Source organism: Coenobita brevimanus, chromosome 27 (assembly GCF_032717465.1).
Source record: "Coenobita brevimanus isolate Jiangsu-jjx chromosome 27, ASM3271746v2, whole genome shotgun sequence".
Taxonomy (NCBI): domain Eukaryota; kingdom Metazoa; phylum Arthropoda; class Malacostraca; order Decapoda; family Coenobitidae; genus Coenobita; species Coenobita brevimanus.
Genome location: NC_136980.1, coordinates 2856009 through 2877500, shown reverse-complemented (window position 1 = coordinate 2877500; position 21492 = coordinate 2856009). Strand labels below are relative to the sequence as shown.

The following is a 21492-nucleotide window of genomic DNA, read 5'->3' as shown; positions in this document are numbered from 1 at the left end:
AATAGATAGATAGATAGGTAAGTTAAATAGATAGAAGTTTATTTAGGAAGGTGGGTGGAAAAGAACGTTCATATACAACCAGTCTCCACAAAAGCAACAGAACGATGGACTAGTTTGTGTACAGCCGCGTCCGCACCTTCCAGCAAACTTCGCAAACACCTGAGTACCGTGGAACATCGTCTGCACCTGCCGCGATTACGTAACATTGACACAGACAGACAGACAGACAGACAGAGAGGGTGGGGCTGTTTTCATGTTTATAGGCTTCTACGTATAACATATTTGTGTGTGTGTGTGTGTGTGTGTGTGTGTGTGTGTGTGTGTGTGTGACAGAAAGACTATAGTGCCCAGGACCCATCTGGCTTGTCTCTTTACAAACGCGATATTCAGCTTCTTTATAAATACGGATGTGAGTCCAGGGAGCACAAAATGGAACCCCCCCCTCAAAAAAAAAAAAATCCAAATGCAGTTTCTGTATTGCCAAGAACTTAGTGATTTTGAAAGTATAGCCCCCCCAAAAAATAATAATAATCTATCTATCTATCTATTGCCAGACGCCTCAATCCCGTTTGGGGTGGCCACAAACAAATCGCCTCCAAGTCGCCCTGTCCCCCGCCATTTCACCACCCTGCTCCCAACTCACACCCCCCTCTCTCATATACCTCTCCACCCCATCCCTCCATCTCATCCTCGGTCTCCCCCTCCCTCTTCCACCCTCCACCTCACTCACATACACTCTCTTCGTCAGTCTTTCACCCTCCATCCTCTCCACATGGCCAAACCACCTCAGTGTGTTCCTCACAACGCTCCCTATCACATCCACATCAACACCACAACGCTCCTTTATATCCTCATTCGTCAGCCTGTCTCTCCACGTGACTCCACAAGCTCCTCTTAAATAACTCATTTCCACTGCTCTCACTCTTGACTTGTGTCCTTCCAACAACGTCCAAGCTTCACTTCCGTACGTTAGAGTTGGTATCACAATACTGTCATGTAGTAACTTTTTTACTTCCATGCTCACTTCCCTGTTTCTTATCACTGCTTTCAAGGAACCAGCAACCTTTCTTCCCTGCTGTACCCTTTCAAGCACTTCACCCTCCAAACCTCCATCCTTACTCATCACACTACCCAAATACTTAAACGTACTCACATTTTCCAATTCCTCACCATCCAACCTCGCTATACATTCACTGACTTCACCTCTCTCAAAGACCATCACTTTACTCTTCCCTACATTCACCTTTAGGTTCCGTTTCTTACACACTCTCTCAAACTCATCCACCAAGCCTATAATAATAATAATAATTTCTCTAGTATAAAAACTGTACATATTTTCTGCCGAATGGTATTGAATGTCAGAGGTTGTGCTTCTTTTCCTGCTGCCTTTGTGATGTCCGTAGAGTGCTCCTGACCTTTGAAGGGCTATTTTTCTACCCATGCATATATACAACACTGGTCCTTGAAAACTGTGGCCATATATAGCGAACAGACAGACAGACAGACAGATAGACAAAGTGTGAAATATGTATACGCATTTACTGTATTTATTTATTTATTTATTTATGTGTGGAAAGTAACTCACACCGTCCCTGGCACCTCCCGTCTGTCTATCTATCTATCTATAGCCCGATGCCCTATTCCCGCAAAGGGTGGCCGCAGACAAAACGCCTCCAAGTCGCCCTGTCACCCACCATTTGACTGCCCTCCCCCCCAACTCACTCCCCCCTCCCTCATATACATTTTAGTTTTAATTACAAAGGCGGGAGATTCCTCGTCGTGGTGGTTTAGGATAGTGCCCCCTTCTCTTCCCTGCCTCCACCCTTCTTAATTAACACTTCTTACGTTTTCTGAAGTCTTGGGGGGAGCTTGAAGTGCCACCAGCGAGAGAGAGAGAGAGAGAGAGAGAGAGAGAGAGAGAGAGAGAACACAGAGGAAGATAAAAGGGGATAAACAGAGAGATGGTTGTAGTGTGTGTGTGTGTGTGTGTGTGTGTGTGTGTGTGTGTGTGTGTGAGAGAGAGAGAGAGAGAGAGAGAGAGAACACATGAAGATAAAAAGGGATAAACAGAGAGAGATGGTTATGGTGTGTGTGTGTGTGTGAGAGAGAGAGAGAGAGAGAGAGAGAGAGAGAGAGAGAGAGAGAGAGAGAGAGAGAGAGAGGGTTAAAGTGTGAGAGAAGAGACAGGCAGAAAGAGGCAAATAGATAGGCAGATACATACATACATACATAAATACGTACATGCATAAACACGTACATGCATTATTCAGTCATGCATACATACATACATGCATTCATAGCTACGCACATAGGAAGAGGCAGAGGATAGTAGGTAGATAGATGCATAGATTGATAGATAAATAGGATAGACTGTGAGAGAGAGAGAGAGAGAGAGAGAGGAATGAAGGAAGAGTGGAGTCCTAGGCGTAATGAAGCAGTAGGATTTATATGAACATTCCACAGTCTAGTTTTCCTTCCTTCCTTCCTTCCGTCCTTCCTTCATTCCCTCCTTCCTTCCTTCCTTTCCTTCCTCACTTCCTTCACTCCTTCCTTTCTTCCTTCCTTCCTTCCTTCTAGTTGTTCTTTCTTTCTTTCTTTCACTCCTTCCTTCTTTTCTGTATTAATTCTTAGGTATCTTTCTCTTTCTTTCTTTCTTTATTTATTCTTTTTCTGTTTTCTTTCTTTCCTACTTCTTTCTTTATCTTTCTTTCCTTCGCTGTTTCTCCCTATTTGTTTCCCTCCTTCCCCCCATTATTCTCTCTCTCTCTCTCTCTCTCTCTCTCTCTCTCTCTCTCTCTCTCTCTCTCTCTCTCTCTCTCTCTCTCTCATCTCCACCCGTCATTTCCGTCACTCTCACCTGCTTCCTTCCTTGATTGACTAGACCTCGTTCCTCTTATTTCTCTCTCTCTCTCTCTCTCTCTCTCTCTCTCTCTCTCTCTCTCTCTCTCTCTCTCTCTCTCTGTCTCCAATACATCCCTTAATTCCCTCTTTCTCTCCCATTTTCTTCCTCTCTTCTCTTAGTTCCTCTTACTCTTTCATTTTCTTCCTCTCTTTGTCATACTGTCTTTTCCCTCACATTCTTTTCTTCACTCACTCATGCCTCTGTCTTCTTTAATATTTCACTCCATCAACGCCACACCACCACATCACACCACACCACCATATCGCACCACATCACATCACACCACACCATCACACTGCATCACACCACTACATCGCACCACACCACACCACTACACCACATCACACCACACCACCACACCATACCACACCACCACAGTACCACCACAACCATCAGTTTCTTCACCACACCACACAACACCACATCACACACCTTTACCACCACAATCACCACACCACTCACTACCACACCACACCACATCACAAACATTTACCACCACAATCACCACACCGCTCACTACCACACCACACCACAAAGAAATACGAAAAATCAAAAACCACACAGATTAAAAGGAGAAAAAAAAAGTTAATTCGGCTCACAACCAATATCGGCCCAACTCACCAATTCGGATGACCGGAGGAAGAGCCGAGGCGGGGAGGAGAAGGAGGAGGAGGAAGAGATGTGAAGCGAGGACGAGGTGGGGGGAGGGAAGCATGACCGCAGAGTAAGGGCGCCAGCTGAGTCCTGGAGCCGGAATCATCATCTTGCCGAAGTTGCGTTTGAGTGTTGTTGTCGCTGGTTGGGGTGCGATGTGTGTGTGTGTGTGTGTGTGTGTGTGTGTGTGTGTGTGTGTGTGTGTGTGTGTACCGTAATGTGGTGTAGTGTCTTTTAGTGTAGTACGGTGTAGTGTAGTGTAAGTGGTGTGTGTGTGTGTGTGTGTGTGTGTGTGTGTGTGTGTGTGTGTGTGTGTGTGTGTGTGTGTGTGTGTGTCTTTTAGTGTAGTACGGTGTAGTGTAGTGTACGTGGTGTGTGTGTGTGTGTGTGTGTGTGTGTGTGTGTGTGTGTGTGTGTGTGTGTGTGTGTGTGTGTGTGTGTTAATACAGGAACTGGTGTGTTGATGTGATGATGATAGTGATGGTATGGTGTGGTAGAGATGTAATAGTTTAGTGTGGTGTGGTGTGGTAGTGGTGCGGTATTATAGTAAGGGGTGGTGTGCTGGTGTGGTTATAGGTACAGGTGTGGTGTAGGTGTGGTGTTGAGGTATAGCTGGTATTATGCTGATGTTAGTGAAGAAAGAGATATGATGAAGTGGTGGTGTGGTGTGGTGTGATATGATGTGGTGTGGTGTTGAAATAGTTGGTATTGTGCTGGTGTTACTGCAGGAAGTAGTAGTAATGTGGTGTGGTGTATTTCTGGTGTGCGATGGTAGTGGTGTGGTGTGGTGTGGTGTTATGATAATTGGTATTGTATTGACATCAGCCTAGTGTAGAAGGTGGTGTGGAATGGTATGGTAGTGGTGTAGTATGGTGTGGTGTGATTTGATATGGTGACGTGGTGTGGTGTGGTGTGGTGTGGTGTGGTGAAGTGGTGTGGTATGGTGTGGTGTGGTGTATTGTGGTCGTGATGTGAAGTGGTGTGGTGTGGTGTGGTGTATTGTGGTGTGGTGTATTGTGGTCGTGATGTGGTGAAGTGCTGTGGTGTGGTCGTGATGTGATGTGAAGTGCTGTGGTGTGGTGGTGTGGTTGGTATTGTGCTGGTGTTAGTGAGGTGTGGTGTGGTATAGTGGAGTGTGGTTGGTGTTGTGCTGGTGTGAGTGTGGTGTGGAGGCGTGTGGTGTGGTATGTGGTGTGGTGTGTGGTGGTATGATATTAAGGTAGAAATTGGAGTGCTGGTGTTTGTGGTGTTATGGTAGTGATATTCCTGGTGTGGTGGTGTAGTGGTGGTGTTAGTGTAGGAAGTGGTGTGGTGTGATGGTGGTTTATTTGTGATGGTGTGTTTTTGTGGTGTTACGTGGTTGTGTTTGTATGGTTCCGTGTGTGTGTGTGTGTGTGTGTGTGTGTGTGTGTGTGTGTGTGTGTGTGTGGTATAGAATTTGCGGTGTGATTGTGATGCTGTATTATAGTTGTGGTAGTGTGGTGTGGTATGGTGTGGTGTGATGTGGTGTGGTGCAAGAGGTGTGGTGTGGTGCTCTTGGTATGATTGTGGTAGTGGTGTGGTGTGGTGTGGTGCTAGAGATATGATTGTGGTAGTGATGTGGTGTTAGAAGTATGATTGTGGTGTGGTGTGATGTGATGTGGTTGTTATGGTGTTAATGGTGTGCTACGGTAACTGAAAGAGTGGTGACTGGTTGTGGTAGTTGTGGTATATGTGTCCTGGTTGTGGTAGGGTTGTGGTAATTGTGGTAGGAAAAGACATACACTCATTCGGTAGAGTAGGTTGTAGTTATATAGCTGTGGTTGTTGTGTGGTAATTGTGGTGGGTGTCTGGTAGCTCTATTAAGTTGTGGTAGTTGTGTGGTAGCTGTGGTTGTTGTGGTAGGTGTGGTGGGTGGATGGTAGTTTTAGCTAAGTGCAAGTTGTGATTGGTGTTTGGTATCTGTGGTAGTAGTGTGGTATGGTTGTTGTGGCAGGTGGGTGGTAGTTTTAAGTGGTAGTTGTGGTAGTAGTGTGGTATGGTAGTTGTGGTAAATATGGTGTCAGTTGTAGGTCTTCCGTTGCCAGTACTGCAGAGATTAGTGGTGTGGTTAATGTGGTGGGTGGTGTGGTTAATGTGGTGTGGTTAGTGGTATAAGTTAGTGGTGTGGTTAATGTGGTGGGTTGTGTGGTTAGTGGTATAAGTTAGTGGTGTGGTTAATGTGGTGGGTCGTGTGGTTAGTGGTGTGGTTAATGTGGTGGGTCGTGAGGTTAGTGGTATAAGTTAGTGGTGTGGTTAATGTGGTGGGTGGTGTGGTTAGTGGTATAAGTTAGTGGTGTGGCTAATGTGGTTGGAGTGGTTAGTGGTATAAGTTAGTGGTGTGGTTAATGTGGTGGGTGGTGTGATTAGTGGTATAAGTTAGTGGTGTGGTTAATGTGGTGGGTGGTGTGGTTAGTGGTATAAGTTAGTGGTGTGGTGAGAAGTGTGGTGTGGTGGTGTAGAAAATCCTTGACAAAACATACACTAATAGAAGTAGTGGTAGTTGTGGTATTTGTGGTAGGAGTGTGGTAGCTGTGGTATTTGTGATAGTGTGGTTACTGGTAGATTGTGGTAGTTGTGGTAGCTGTGGTAGGTAGTGCTAGTTGGGGTAGATGCGGTAATTGTGGTAAATGTGGTGACTGTGGTAGTAGTGAATATTGTGGTGATGATTTTGATTTAGTGGTGGAAATGTGCCATGTTAATATTCACTTTACATTATTATTATTATTATTATTATTATTTTTATTTTTATTATTATTATTATTTTTATTATTATTATTATTATTATTATTATTATTATTATTATTTTCACTTATTTCATTCTTTTCTTTTCACTTCATTTTTTTCATTTTTCCATGTTTATATTTTTTTAACGGTAATATATTCTTATTTTATTTTTGTCTTTACTTCATTATTTTTTTTTTTAATCACAGTAAGTTTTTATTCCCTAAGTCCTTTATTAATTTTCCTTTTATTTTCTGTGTACCATTATTTTTATTGTCTCATCTGTTCCTTTATTTCTTCGTATTTTTTCTTGTATAATAATTTTCACTAAAAAAAAAAATCACTCATTATATTTCGATTCTTGTTTCTTTTACGTTCGATTTATTTATTTTTTTTCTTTATTTTTTATATTAATGTTTGGTAGAATTTTGATGTGCCCAGAACTTCGTGGAATTTATTTTAGCGATCGTAGACACTGTGCGATTCAAGTTTTTGGTAAAAGTTTAAAATTAGGTTGTTTAAAATTGGAGATAATCCGTATAGGCCTAAATTATCCAGCATGAGTAGTTTTCTTCATATTTTTTTTTTCTGAAGTGTAGGTATTCATATGCATTTTTTTTTGAATTACTAAAAAAAATTATTCTTCACTTTGACAAAAATTCCACTTTTTCGAGATTATCAATTCTTCATAATTTCCAAATATACATAAATCACATTAATTCTTAGTACTTTTTTCAATAGTAGTCGTGGAATACTACCATATATTTTTTTTCTTTTATAATTAAAGTGGTAAATTCTTCACTATGTGGAAGCGAGAGAGTGAGTGGAGGAGTGGACGGAGAGGGAAAGAGCGACACCCCTACCTCCTCGACGGCCCGCAGACCACTGACCCACTCGCTCTCTCTCCCCAGCGCCCTGTTATATCCTCAGTCGTGTTTACATCAGCTGGCGACTCGAATTTTCCTTCACCGAATCTTAGATATTTATTGACATTGTTTACATCACCTGACGGACGATTTTTCCTAGCCATTTTCCAGTCTCTTTTTTTTTTTCCCCTATGTATTTTCTTCTCTCTTTTTTATCTCATTTTCCTGTTAATTTCATTTTCAAAAACTGAGGGACAATTTTCTCTTGACATTTTTCATATATGTTATTTCTCTCTTTATTTTCACATATTTTCTTTATTTTTCTCTTTTCCTCTCTTACATTTAACTCTTATTTTCGTCTTTCTTTTCCATTTTCTTGTTTTTTTTTTCTCTTCCTCTCTAGTACGCTTCCCTCTCTGTAATTTCTTTATTTTTCTCTTTATTTTCTCATTTTCTCTCTATTACACCCCCCGTCTCCATTTATTTCCCTCTATTTTTCGTCTGTCAATCCCGGAGTTCATTCACTGTTACTCTCTCTACTTTAACCTCCTCATGATCCGACCAACTCTAATGTTGTCTTCTGTCTAACGCCAGACGATTTTACTCAGCTGGGTGGCATAAGGGCATGAGAGTTTTTCTGATGCGTTGTCATATACTGTTTCTGTTACAATTTATATTTTCTTCCAAATATTTCCTTTTTTTTTTTTTTTTTTTTTTTACACTTTCCTCTTCACTGCTCATATAGATTCCATTTCCTTCTAGACATTATATATTTCTTCCAGATATATTTTTATTTCAGTTTTCCTGTAAAAATCTTCCATACATTATATATATATATATATATATATATATAATTTCTTTCAGACAATTTTTTTCCTTGTAATTTTTCTTTAAGTTTCTTTCAGACATTTTTCTTCCTTCAGTTTTCCTTCAAATTTCTTTCAGACAGTTTTTTCCTGTCTATTTTCCTTCAAGTTTTCACCATCCCTATAATCCAGCAACATTATCCTATCTACCCCATCCCTCCTCGTAGCTGTATATGCTGCCCCTAATGGCCACCAGTCAGCCAGTCAGTTAATCACTCGCTAATTCACTCACGCAGTTAATTAATCAGTCAGTCTTCTGTCCGTCTGCCTGTCCGTATTTTTATGCTTGTCTGTATGTCTGTTGTAGTTGGCTGTGTGTTTGTATAAATGTATGTTTGTTTCTGCATCTACGAGTATGGTGTATGCCTGTGTATGTATTTATCTGTCTGTCTGTCTCTCCATCCGTCTGTTTCTTTATCTCCTTATCCGTCTCTTTCCTTCTGTGTCTGGCTGACTGGCTGTCTTGTCTGACGCTGCGTCCAGTGAGGATGACCCCAACCAGAAGGCCTCACAATAGCATCATCCCTACACAGTAATTACCTCTTTCCCCACAACACTGTCGCACCATAACTTCACACGCAGGCTATGTGGGTAAACTCTACGGAGGCGCTTTGCCACATTTTATTTACTCCATGCAATCTACTTGGGTACAATTCTACGGAGCCGCATTGCCACATTTTATTTACTCCATGCAGTCTACGTGAGTATAATTCTACGGAGGCGCTTCCCACATTTTATTTACTCCATGCAGTCTACGTGGGTATAATTCTACGGAGAAGCTTTGCTACATTTCATTTACTCCTAGACGTACGAGATTTATTTATTTATTCTCTCCAACAGGATTATTTTTTCACCCCTGTTTATTTGTTGTTTGTTAGCAGGATTACTCAAAAACTAAAAGAGAGATTTGGACCAGATTTGGTGAATAGATAGCCCATGTCCCAGGGAACAATCAGTTAACTTTTGGGACCGATCCGAATCATATTACAGATTCTGGATCCGGAAAACACCTTTTGTGAAACCCTAATCAGTGATGAGGAAACCTAACCTACTATGAAGAGTGGTTTGGAAATTACGTTGCCCTTGTCGGAGAGATGTGTTCCACTGAGTGCCCCTCTAGTGTATTTATTTTTATTCATTTGTTTATTTTCGCTCTGGTCATGCACTTCATAGTCTGTTTCCTGAGGGTCATCAATCATTCTGCGTGCCACATACCTTCACATATCACCGCTTCCACACCAATACCCACCGTCCATACTGAGTATATGCTAGGGCTGTCTCATTCAAACTTCTGCTGCCATGTCGGTGGGTCCCTCGGAAGATAAGTTAAGTCTGTTTTTACGATTTCAAATTAACAGCCTCGATTTATGTATGAGGGAAGGAGGGAGAAAGGCAGGAAGGGAGGAAAGGAGGGAAACAGGGAGGGAGGATGGAAGGAAAAGAAGGGAAACAGGGAGGGAGGGTGGAAGGAAAGGAGGGAAACAGGGAGGGAGGGTGGAAGGAAAGGAGGGAAACAGGGAGGGAGGGTGGAAGGAAAGGAGGGAGAGAGGGAGGAATGAGTTGTTGGATGGAAGGATTCATGTGTTTAAAGGTGGATGGAAGGAGGGAGAAATGGTTAGGTGGAAGGAAGGAAGGAAGGGAGGGAAGAAGGAAGGAAGGGAGGGAGGGAGGGAGGGAGGGAGGAAAGGAGGGAAACAGGGAGGGAGGATGGAAGGAAAGGAGGGAAAGAGGGAGGAATGAGTAGTTGGATGGAAGGATTCATGTGTTTAAAGGTGAATGGAAGGAGGGAGAAATGGTTAGGTGGAGGGAAGGACTGAGGGATGGATGAATGGATGGAAGGAAGGAAGGAGAAATTAGAAGTTGGATGGAAGAAATGATTGAATGAAATAAAGTTGGACGGATATATGTATGTATGGATTGATGGAGAGAGAGAGAGAGAGAGAGAGAGAGAGAGAGAGAGAGAGAGAGAGAGACTATAAAAAGAGAATGAATGAGAAAAGGAGACCATAAAATAAGAAAATGGGAGAAGGAAATGACAATAAATGGAGACAATAACAGATAATAAAAGAAAGGAGGGAGAGAGAGAGGGAGGGAGAGGTGGGGGACAGGAAAAAAAATTGAGAGGGAGGTAAGGAGAGGAAGAGATGAAGATGTAGAAAGGAAGGAGGAAAAAGTGAAAGGTAAGCAGAGAGAGAGAGAGAGGTGAGGAAAGAGAAGGATTAGGGAGGAAAAGCGGAGGAAAGGAGGGAGTAAGGAGGCTTAAAGGCAATCAGGAGGAAGATAGAACAAGGGATTTACGAGAGAGAGAGAGAGAGAGAGAGAGAGAGAGAGAGAGGAGGAAAGGAAGGAGGGAGTGTGAAAGAGGATGAGAGTAAGTGGGTGAATATAATAGGAGAGAGAGAGAGAGAGAGAGAGAGAGAGAGAGAGAAAGGGAAGGAGGGAGTATGAAAGAGAATGCAAGAAAGTAAATGGGTGAAAAGAATAGGAGAGAGAGAGAGAGCGCTTGTGTAAATGGAGGGAGGGAGAGAAAATCCGTGAAGGTGGAAAAGAAAAAGCCAGATTTCTTCCTAATCAGCTTAGAAGAGAGAGAGAGAGAGAGAGAGAGAGAGAGAGAGAGAGAGAGAGACGTAAATGAAGTTATTAGACTATACTCCTTTCATCTTAAATTGGCCCAGATTTTCGTCCATCTGGATAACACAACGGTTTTCCATCTTTTCCATAGCACTTCTTCGTGACTGGCATTGTATTCTGGTGTTACTCTCTTCTTACAACTCAGCATTGAAGATGGAGAGATGGCAATTTTAGGCCAAGTTAAAATGAAGAGAGTATAACGAGCTGTGATGATAATAATAACCATGATAAATAATAATAATAATAATAATAATACAATTTTTTCTGTTTTTTCCAGATTGTCAAACCGAACAACGGTGTTTAAGTGTCCCCCCAGCGGCTGTTTTGGTAAGTACAAGAACTATACATTTAGTACATCTTAACTACATATTAAGTACATATTTATTCTTTCAATCCTGTGACATATATTTACCCCGCCAACGACGCTGGAGGAGGTTATGTATTCACCTGTGTCTGTCTGTTTGTCCAGACGATATCTCCAAAATTTCTCAGTGAATTTCAGTGATATCTTGAGGAAGGGTGGGCCATGAGCCAAGGAAGAAGTGATTAAATTTGAGGGTGGATCCGGATCCGGATCCGGAGTATCCCACACCATATTACCAAAATTTCTGAATGAATTTCGATGAAAATTCGTGGAAGGGTGGGCCGTGGGCCTAGAGAGGATTGATTAAATTTTGGAGAGGATCCGGATCCTTTTTAGAGGCAGTGGCATTGGCGGGGGTATGCGCTGTGTGAGTGGTTTCTAGTTTTTACTTATTTCTCTCTCCTAAAGTTTGTTTTTCTTTTTTTCACCGAAGGAATGGTTTTTCGACCTGGAGGGGTTCATTAACCCCTTCACTGCCACCCCTGGCTCACATTTACCCTGCCATTATTCATTCTCTCCCCCTTCTCCCCTCCCCTCCTCTCTCCTTCCCTCCCTCCCCTCCTCTGTCCCCTCCCCTCCCCTCTCCATTCGTCCTCACCTCATTTTTCAACCCACCTCTTCCCTCCCACCATACCCCATCCCTCTTCTCCTCTCTCTCCCACTTTTTTTTCTCCCCCTCTCTTTCTCCCCTACCATTAATCTCTCTCTCTCTCTCTCTCTCTCTCTCTCTCTCTCTCTCTCTCTCTCTCTCTCTCTCTCTCTCTCTCTCTCTCGTCCCCACCCCCCATTTTCCCCTTGGCCACTTCCGGATCCGCCCAACTAACTTCTTCCATTATTTTTCGTCCATTTTTCTTGTCTTTTTCGTGTCGTCTGTGGAGGGAAGGGCGTGTCTTTTATTTCGTTCGGATTTACGGCTGATGCGTGTGTTTGTGGGTGGGGTTTTGTGTGTGTGTGTGTGTGTGTGTGTGTGTGTGTGTGAGAGAGAGAGAGAGAGAGAGAGAGTGTGTGTGTGTGTGTGTGTGTGTGTGTGGGTGATGATGATGATGATGATGATGATGATGATGATGACAATATACATACATACATACATACATACATACACCTCCACCCACCTTCAGACTCACTCACGTAAAGAGAAATATTGGGCGGGAGAGAGAGAGACATAAATTAGAGTTTGCATTATTTGCTCTCATTTGGGGGGGACTGCACAGAATCCATAGTCAGAGAGAGAGAGAGAGAGAGAGAGGAAAAAAAAATAGAATTCAAAGTTTCGCCTGTCTCTCTCACCTAACATAAATTTTCAGATGTCGCAATAGACCTTGACTCACGTAATTATATCTATTTTTATCACCCCCATCCATCTATCTATCTATCTGTCTATCTATCTATTTTTGTATTTATCTTCCTCCTTCCTTCCTTCCTTCCCTTCTCCCATGTCTCCATTCTCCTTTCCCTCATGAGACTAGAGAGAAAAATATTAAAACCTGATTGGCTGGCCTCTGAGCCTCTGATGACGTTTGGTGAGCTGTGATTGGCTAACGAAATTTGGCGGGAAACTGAGGAGGGTTCTGATTGGTTGATGATACAGAGGGAGGATAGAGAATGGCGCTGATTGGCTGGTGATGAAATAGGTACGTGGTGGCTTCGTAGCTCCTTTTCGTTTGCGATTTATTTTGCACGTTACCTATTTTTTTTTTCCTTTCGTAGAGCCGTATGCAAAAGTTAGCCGACACTTCTTTTCCGGCCTTGTCAGCGCTGGAATATGATGCTGGTCACGAAGAAGTGCTATGGAGAGGATGTAGAGCCGCAGTATTGTCTTCCTCTGTCACACTGAGCCACGAGAAATTAGCGGTAGGACGAAAACCACTGCCAATTTGATGTGAACGGAGTATAGACGAACCACTTAGCATAATATATTTTGTCATAGGCTTGGTATACGTTTGCAGGCACGCTCCAGTATATGAAAATTCTCCAGTATACTTACACGCAAAGTATATTCCAACACACACACACACACACACACACACACACACACACACACACAAAATAGATAGACTGATTGGCCGGCAGATAGATATATACAGTACACAGTATATTCTCTCTCTCTCTCTCTCTCTCTCTCTCTCTCTCTCTCTCTCTCTCTCTCTCTCTCTCTCCATATAGGAAGAAGAGACTAGGAAATTACTTATTGATTATCTGATGGATTTTGGTACTCGTGGTGGTTGTGGTAGTTGTGATGGTAGTTGTGGTAGATGCGGTAGTTGTGTTTTCTGGTGGTAGTTGCGGTAGTATTGGCGGTAGGTCTGGTGGTTTTGGTAGTTGTGGTGGTAAGTGTGGTAGTAATGGTGGTTGTTGTGGTAGTTATGGTAGTTTTAGCGGTAGTTGTCGTGGTAGTGGTGGTGGTGAGTGTGGTGGTTTTGGTTGTTGCAGTGGTGATAAAACACACACACACACACACACAACCATGAGAGAGAGAGAGAAAGAATACAAGCCAATTCAACCCTTTCAGCCCGACGACTTATATTCTTAATCATGCTATCTCCAGACGATTTTATTCAGCTGAGAGAGACTTTCAAAAATCCTTTCCTCTTTCCTCCTTCCTTCCTTCCTTTTTTCCTCTGTTTTCCCTCCTTCCTTCCCTCCTTCCTTTCCTTTCCTTCTCTCCTTCCTTCTTTCTCTGCTTCCTTCTTCTCCCTCTGTTTTCCTTTCCTTCGTTCCTTCCTTCGTTCCTTCCTTCGTTCCTTCCCTCCTTCCTTCCTTCCTTGTCTTTAATACTGCCCATCTGCCTACCTCGTCACCTATATTACCCCTTCATATTCTCTCTCTCTCTCTCTCTCTCTCTCTCTATTTCCTTTTCCCTTTCCCCCTGCTGTCCTTCCTTACCTCTTTCCTTCCTTTTCCCCTTCTTCCTTCCTTCCCTCCATCTCCCCAGCTACCTTCCATCCTTCCTTCCTTCCTTCATCTCCTTCCCACTTTCCAATCATTCATCCTTCACCTCTCCCATTCCTTCCTTCTTTCTTCCTTCCTTCTTCCCATCTTCTCCTCCCTCCTAGCACCTTCCCTCTCTTTCTCCCTCCTTCCTTTCCCCATCTCTCCCTTCCTCCCTCCTTCTTTCTTTTCCTCCATCCCTCGCTTCCTTCCCTCCCTCCCTCCTTCTCCCCCCCCCTTCATTTGAGATCCAGGGAGGACTTCAGAAAATGTGTGTGTGGGGCATTAATTAAGAAAACGGGGTGGGGGGCAAGGAGGGGGTGAAGGAGGAAGGGGGTGGGGGGAGGGGTGGTGAGAGAGAGCTGGAGGGGGAACTTGGGGAGGCGAGGTAGCAGAGGGAAGGGGAGGGAAGACCGGGAAGGGAGAGGGGTAGACAGTGGTAGGGGAAAGAAGGAGGGGGTGATGGAGAAAGGGTCGGAGGAGAGGAGGGTTGAGAGGCAGTAAGAGGGGGAGACAGGGTAGCAGGGAGCAGAGGGAGAAATGGCAGTTTTAGGCCAAATAAAAGTGAAAAGAGTATTTCATTACCACGAAACCTGAGGAACGAGCAGAAAATTCCCTTGAGGCCGTGGACCGCCTTGGATCTGGCCTTGACTCAGCGCAGTTAACCCTGAAACAGGAGATGTCCCCAGCCACGTCCACGCCACGGCCAGCCAGCTAAAAACACACACCTCCACGCCCTTCACAGAGACACTACTCCACTGACACACACTTGAGGGACTGCAACTCGGCCGCCAGCTCATCCTTCTCAACCTTCGGCAAAGGTACAAACCCAGACGAGAGTGTGGAGAGCAGCATCAGCTCAAAACCACACGAGACTCGCCATGACATACTTACTCCACCGAATTCCCACCCCGCGGAGAACCTAGGTCTCTCTTTAGTGTGACCTGCTGCCGTCTGAGCAATTCATCCTTCAGCTGGACCAACGGCAGACTGAATACCAAGGCAGTGACCTAATACTTGTGATCCACTGCATGACCATTATAACCTTCGTATCACATTTCAAGGAGTTTATGTAGTCTGTCAGGCAGCTTGATACCTTTTCCATCAGACAAGGTCTTCTCCTGCTGATATTCAAAATGTTGCAACTCTCCGGGTGTAGCAGATCCTTCCTCCATATCATCGTTCGGAAGCTTTTGTCTACAGTCACTTCCACTTGTCTGGCACACCACTACTGGTTGCAGGCCGACAAACTTTTTTGGTTCCTGCTGTCACCACGGTAGAGTTCTCAGCCATCAAGATCATATTCCTCTGCCATCTCCTTCTCGGGTGACATCCATAAAAATTCTGCGCAGTTCTATCGACACGCTTCTGCACCATAATACACAGTCATCAGCCATTTATTCCACACCCGACCTTAAGACTTCATACATCACACACAAGTGGCCCGTCACGCTTTCCCTGACTTCGGCTTGCACTTCACACTCAGAGTCAAGGGTTTCATTAATTATCATGTCAGGTGAGTCTTAAGGTACGCTACTTAACAGAGGTACCGTGGCCGCATCCTCGCCCTCCATCTCAATTATCTGCTCTCTTTATTTTCCCATTTTCGCTATTCTCTCTCTTCATTTTCTCCTATCTTTACTGTCTTTAATTTCCCATATCTTTCCTCTGTTGGGCACTCGTTCACTTCCCTTTATTTTCTTTATTTTCTCACTTTCTTTAGTCCTCCCCCTCTTCATTTTCCCATCCTCCCCCCCCCCCCTCCACTCTCTCAATTTCACAAACTTCCTCCATTGAAGCTTTTTCTCCCTCCCTTCTTCCCTCCCGTCTCGGCTGGCCAATTACTTCTCCCTCCCCTCATTATTTACCTCTCTCTCTCTCTCTCTCTCTCTCTCTCTCTCTCTCTCTCTCTCTCTCTCTCACTCACCTAATCAACCCTTTCCCTGTGTCCTGCCCCTCTCTGCCTTAATTTCGATGACACAGAATTCATTATCATCCTCAAAAGCCTGGACTGGACCCAAACGAGGCAAATTACATGAGATTCCCCTTAATATTACCCCGTTTTCTTTTCTTTAATTGGCGAGTGAGAGGAGGCAGTGAAAGGAATTTATAGAGGAAGGGAGATAGATAGATAGATAGACGGAGAGAGAGAGAGGTTGATAGATAGATAGATAGGTTGATAGATAGATTGATTGATTGATACTCTGCCATAACTAAGAAATTATCCATAGAGAGAAATAAACACACACACACACACACACACACACACACACACACACACACACACACACTTTCTCTCTCTCTCTCTCTCTCTCAACTTCCCAAACTCCCTCCTAATCCCCCCCTATCACACTCCCTTAATCCTACTTACGCACTTAATCCTCTTGTAAATCCTCTCTCCGCCTTACTAATCCCTTATCACGTAAGTAAGATGCTTTGGAGAATTCGTTCGTAAGGTAATTTTCGGTTTAAAATGTGAGAGTTGGAGATTTCGAAGCTTTTGGCTATTTCGTCCCTGTTGCGTGATTGTTGTGTTTGTTTACTTGAGAGAGAGAGAGAGAGAGAAGGAATAGAGAGGAGAAACAGAAGAGAGCAAGGAAGGGAGATGGGAGCGAAAGGAGAGGTGTCCGAGAGAGAAGGAATAGAGAGAGAGAGAGAGAGAGAGAGAGAGAGAGAGAGAGGGAGGGAGAGAGACCAATAAAACGAACGGTAGGAAAAGAGAAAGAGAACAGAGGTAGGCAGAAGGGACGGGAAGGAAAAATGGAGAGGAAGGAAGAGAGAGAGAGGAGAGGAAGGGAAGATAGGAAAAAAGGAAGAAAGGGAGGGGAGGGGAGGGAAAGAGGAAGAGGAAGGGGCAATAGGAAGAAAGAGAAAGGAGAGAAGATAGAGAGGGAAGAGGAGAAAAAGAGACGGGAATGCGAAAAGGATAGAAATAGAGAGAGAGAGAGAGAGAGAGAGAGAGAGGAAGGGATAGAGAAGGGAAGGAGAGAGAGAGCAAGGAAGAGAGAGAGAGAGAGAGAGAGAGAGAGAGAGAGAGAGAGAAGAGAAGGAATAGGGAGGATTTTCAGAAAGAGAGGAAGGGGGAGGGGAGAGAAAAGAGAGGTGTGCAAGAGAGAAGGAATGGAGAGCAGAGACAGAAAGAGAGGAAGAGAGAGAGAGAGAGAGAGAGAGAGAGCAAACAGCGACAGTCCTATTAGTCCTTTCGAGGCTGTTTGTTATTGCGTAGGTTATGAGGGGAAGGGGAGAGAGAGAGAGAGAGAGAGAGAGAGAGAATTTTTACCTCTCTCTCTCTCTCTCTCTCTCTCTCTGATACGCCTGTCACCACCACTCACACCAGCCTTTTTTTTTTTTTCTGTCTTCTCTATTTTTTGTTTTATTTTTCCATATATTTTTCCAGCTTATCTGTGTGTGTGTGTGTGTGTGTGTGTGTGTGTGTGTGTGTGTGTGTGTGTGTGTGTGTCTGTCTGTCTGTCTGTATAGTTTGGTTCTGTAAGTGTTCTACTCTCTCTCTCTCTCTCTCTCTCTCTCATCGCCGCCTTGTCTCGTAGGGAAGAATGTAATACCGTCGCTTTTGATGGAAATCTTTTATCTATCTGTCTGTCTGTTACTCTGTCTATCGACCTATCTATTTTTCTCGAACCTCTGTCTATCTATCCGTCCATCCATCTATCACCTGTCTATCTCAGTCTGTTTATTTATCCATGCATCCATCCATCCATCCACCCATCCATCCATCCATGCATCCATCCACCCATCCATCCATCCATGCATCCATCCATCCATGCATCCATCCACCCATCCATCCACCCATCCATCCATCCATCCACCCATCCATCCATCCATCCATCCACCCATCCATCCTTCCATCCATCCATCCATCCATCCATCCATCCATCATGCATCCATCCACCCATCCATCCATCCATCCATCCATCCATCCATCCACCCATCCATCCATCCATCCATCCATCCATCCATCCATCCACCCACCCACCCATCCACCCATCCATCCATCCATCCACCCATCCATCCATCCATCCACCCATCCATCCATCCACCCATCCATCCATCCACCCATCCATCCATCCATCCTTCCATCCATTCATCCATCCATCCTTCCATCCTTCCATCCATCCATCCACCCATCCATCCATCCATCGATCCATCCAATCTATCTATCTGCTTATTCATCTGTCTATCAAGCCTCTGTTTATCTATCTATCTGTCAATCAATCTGTCTATTTATCTACTTATCAATTTGTCTATCGATCTGTTTATCTATCTTTCTCGCAATTGTATTTGTAATTTTTGAGAGTTATTTCAGAGGTATATAATTTTGCTCTCTCTCTCTCTCTCTCTCTCTCTCTCTCTCTCTCTCTCTCTCTCTCTCAGCATCATATTTGAGTAACTAGTCAAAATTTTCTCCCTCTGTATATATATTTTTTGTCTCATTCTATTCCATTCATATAAAATTCCATTAAAAAAAATCTGTATATATATAGATTACTGTGATTCAATTATTATCTGATATATTTCCACTTGATGAGATAAAATAAGGATGTTATAGGAATGTGTTGAGGGAGTGACGGGAAATAGGGATTGTTAGAATGAGTTAGAATGAGTTAGAATGTGTTATAGTAGGATGTATTGTGTGTAGAGAGTGTATGTGAGGGAGGTAGAGGGGAGAGAGGGAGGGGGAGGCCGAGGATGAGATGGAGAAATTGACTGGAGAGGTATGGTATATGAGAGAGAGGGGTGTGAGCTGGGGGGAGGGCAGCGAAATGGCGGGGGACAGGGCGACGTGGAGGCGATTTGTTTGTGGCCACCCCTTACGGGATTAAGGCGTCTGGCAATAGATAGATAGATAGATACATGTATACGTAGATTAGATTCTGTGTATATTTATCACTATACACACACACACACACACACACACACACACACACACACACACACACACACACACACACACACACTAAAAAAAATAATCACGAACAAAGATATACCAAAAAAAAAAAAAAAAAAAAATGACGGAGGGAAAGACAGGGCGAGAAAAATCAATAGCAGGTAATAAGGTGCTAAGGAGACTAAATTGACAGGTAGTTAGCAATGGATGGGACAAGGGAAGGCGAGGGAGACCGAGGATGAGGGGCGGTGAAGGGACAAGTGGAGGGAAAGGAGAGGTAGACCGCGAACGACGTGGAGGACGGAGGATGTAGACTTGGACGCAACGGTATCTGTCTGTCTGTCTATATGTATCTATTTGAAGAGATAGATAGACAGATGGATAGATAGATACGATAATGATAGCGAAATATGAGTAGGTGTAAAGAGAATTAGAGAGATAATGGGAAAAGATAGAACTAAGAGAGAGAGAGAGAGAGAGAGAGAGACCTAGCACCAGTATTCTTTAAAAATTCCTATATTCTCCAGACGATTTTTTTCAGCACAGGGGAGACTTTTTCGAAATGGAGGGGTTGGATACAGCCTTCATTTACCCTTTTATTTTTTTCTACGTCTTTTCCAATTTTTGTGTAATCCTTTGGTGGCAGCGAGAAATATATATAAAAAACGTCCTCGTAGTGAAGGGGTTACGCAGAATAAATTTATCTGACGAAAGCATTAAGGTAAAAAATACTGAAGGAATTATATTTTTCATCCTGTAGATTTTTATTTGAGTTTTGAATGTGCTGAGAATTCAAAAAAGTGCTTATTAAAAGAGATATATTCGAGCTGAAGAAATTAACAGAACCATCAATAAAAACTATGTAAAGTGAAGTAGAAAACGTGGAAATGTAGCGCCAAGCAAACTCAAAATAGCAACAATAGGTGAACGAATAATCACGGGTTTTGAATGGGCTTTGAATTCGAATGAGAGAAAATATACCCAAGCGAAGCGAAAAAATGTACAGTTTCATTAATTTAAACTTTGTAAATTGAAGCAGAAGACTTGAAAATGTCGGGCTGAGCAAACTCGCGTATAAACAGCAATGAGTGAAAGAATAATCCCGAGTTTGAATGAGCTGTGAATTCAAATGAGCGCGTAATGTGTAAACAAGTGTTCGTATGAGTGCAGTGGCTGTGACTTTGGTTTCGTGTGTTCGTTTACCCCCTCAGTACTGTGTGGATATATTTAGATGCTGGAGTCTAGGAAGGGCGCGGTCCGTCTGTCTCTCACTGATGATTTTCGAATGGGACGTGCTTTACTCACGTAGATTTTAGCGACTTTAGCGATAAAACACCATCCCACACCATACAAAATCATCCTCCACACCATCCCATCACACCACACTACACCACACCATACCATACCATCCTCTCACACCACACCATACAACACCATACCATCCTCTCACACCATACCACACCATACAAAATCATCCTCCACACCATCCTTTCACACCACACCACAACAGACCACACCACACCACACCACACCACACCACACCAAACCACACCACACCACACCACTTACAATCACCCTCCACACCATCCCCTCACACAGCACCGCACAAAATCACTCGTATCCAAAAATGAATCACTAAGGAAGAGGTGTTAGGGAGCCTCGTCATATTAATACGTATCTTAGTCTCCGGAGTCTTTTATTCTGTCAACTTTCGCCCTCTCATGATCGGAACAACTCTATACAACTTTTATTTTAACTTGGCCCAAATTTTCGTCTAGTTGCAGCATATTTCACGTAGGTCATCAGCAGGAGAAGATGATAGTATGCGTCTGTCATTCATTCCCTGGCACTTCTTCGTGACTAGCATCTTATTCTAGCGTTCATCTATCGCCACAAATATTCAAGACAGAGAGATGGGAATTTTAGGCCAAGTTAGAGTAAAAAGAGTATATTATTTTTTTTGGCAGTGACCAATACAGTACTCTCTTCACTTTAACTTGGCCTAAAATTGCCATCCCTCTATCTTGAATGCTGAGTTGTAGCAAGAGGTGAGTACTAGAATATGATGCTAGTCACGAAGAAGTGCCATGGAAAGGATGTAGAGCCGTGGGATTGTGTGTGTGTGTGTGTGTGTGTGTGTGTGTGTGTGTGTGTGTGTGTGTGTGTGTGTGTGTGTGTGTGTGTTTACCTAGTTGTTGTATATAGGATTTCAGCTCGGCTCGTGTTGTCTTGCCTCCGTGTGTGTGTGTGTGTGTGTGTGTGTGTGTGTGTGTGAGAGAGAGAGAGAGAGAGAGAGAGAGAGAGAGAGAGAGAGAGAGAGAATATGAGGGATAATGAAGAAATATGATTATAGAGATTTGGCTAATAAGGGCAGGATAATGACACAAAAGGGAGGGTTATGGGAGAAGGGAGGGAGGGAGGGGAGGGAGCAATTAAGAGGGAGGGGGAGGAGAATGAGGGAGAGGGAGGGAGGGGAGGGGGAAAGGAAGATAGTGGTAGGGGGAAGGGGACAGAGGGGGAGAGGAGGGGGTGAGAGGGCAGGAGTGGGGGAGGGGGAGAGGGAGGGAGGGCAGGAGTGGGGGAGGGGGAGAGGGAGGGAGTGGAGGAAGAAAGGTATTCAGATTGGACGAAGG

At 43.7% G+C, this 21492-nt stretch overlaps 1 protein-coding gene across 1 annotated transcript in view; it reads right to left on the bottom strand.

Annotated features, from left to right (window-relative positions):
- Nucleotides 1-3578, bottom strand: part of LOC145394394 (glutamate receptor ionotropic, kainate 2-like) — a 65138-nt gene extending 61560 nt beyond the window's left edge. Inside the window, exon 1 of the mRNA XM_080268267.1 lies at nucleotides 3524-3578. The gene's annotated coding sequence lies outside the window, so the exon portion shown is untranslated. The remainder of the gene's footprint in view (nucleotides 1-3523) is intronic.
- Between the last annotated feature and the right edge of the window lie 17914 nt (nucleotides 3579-21492).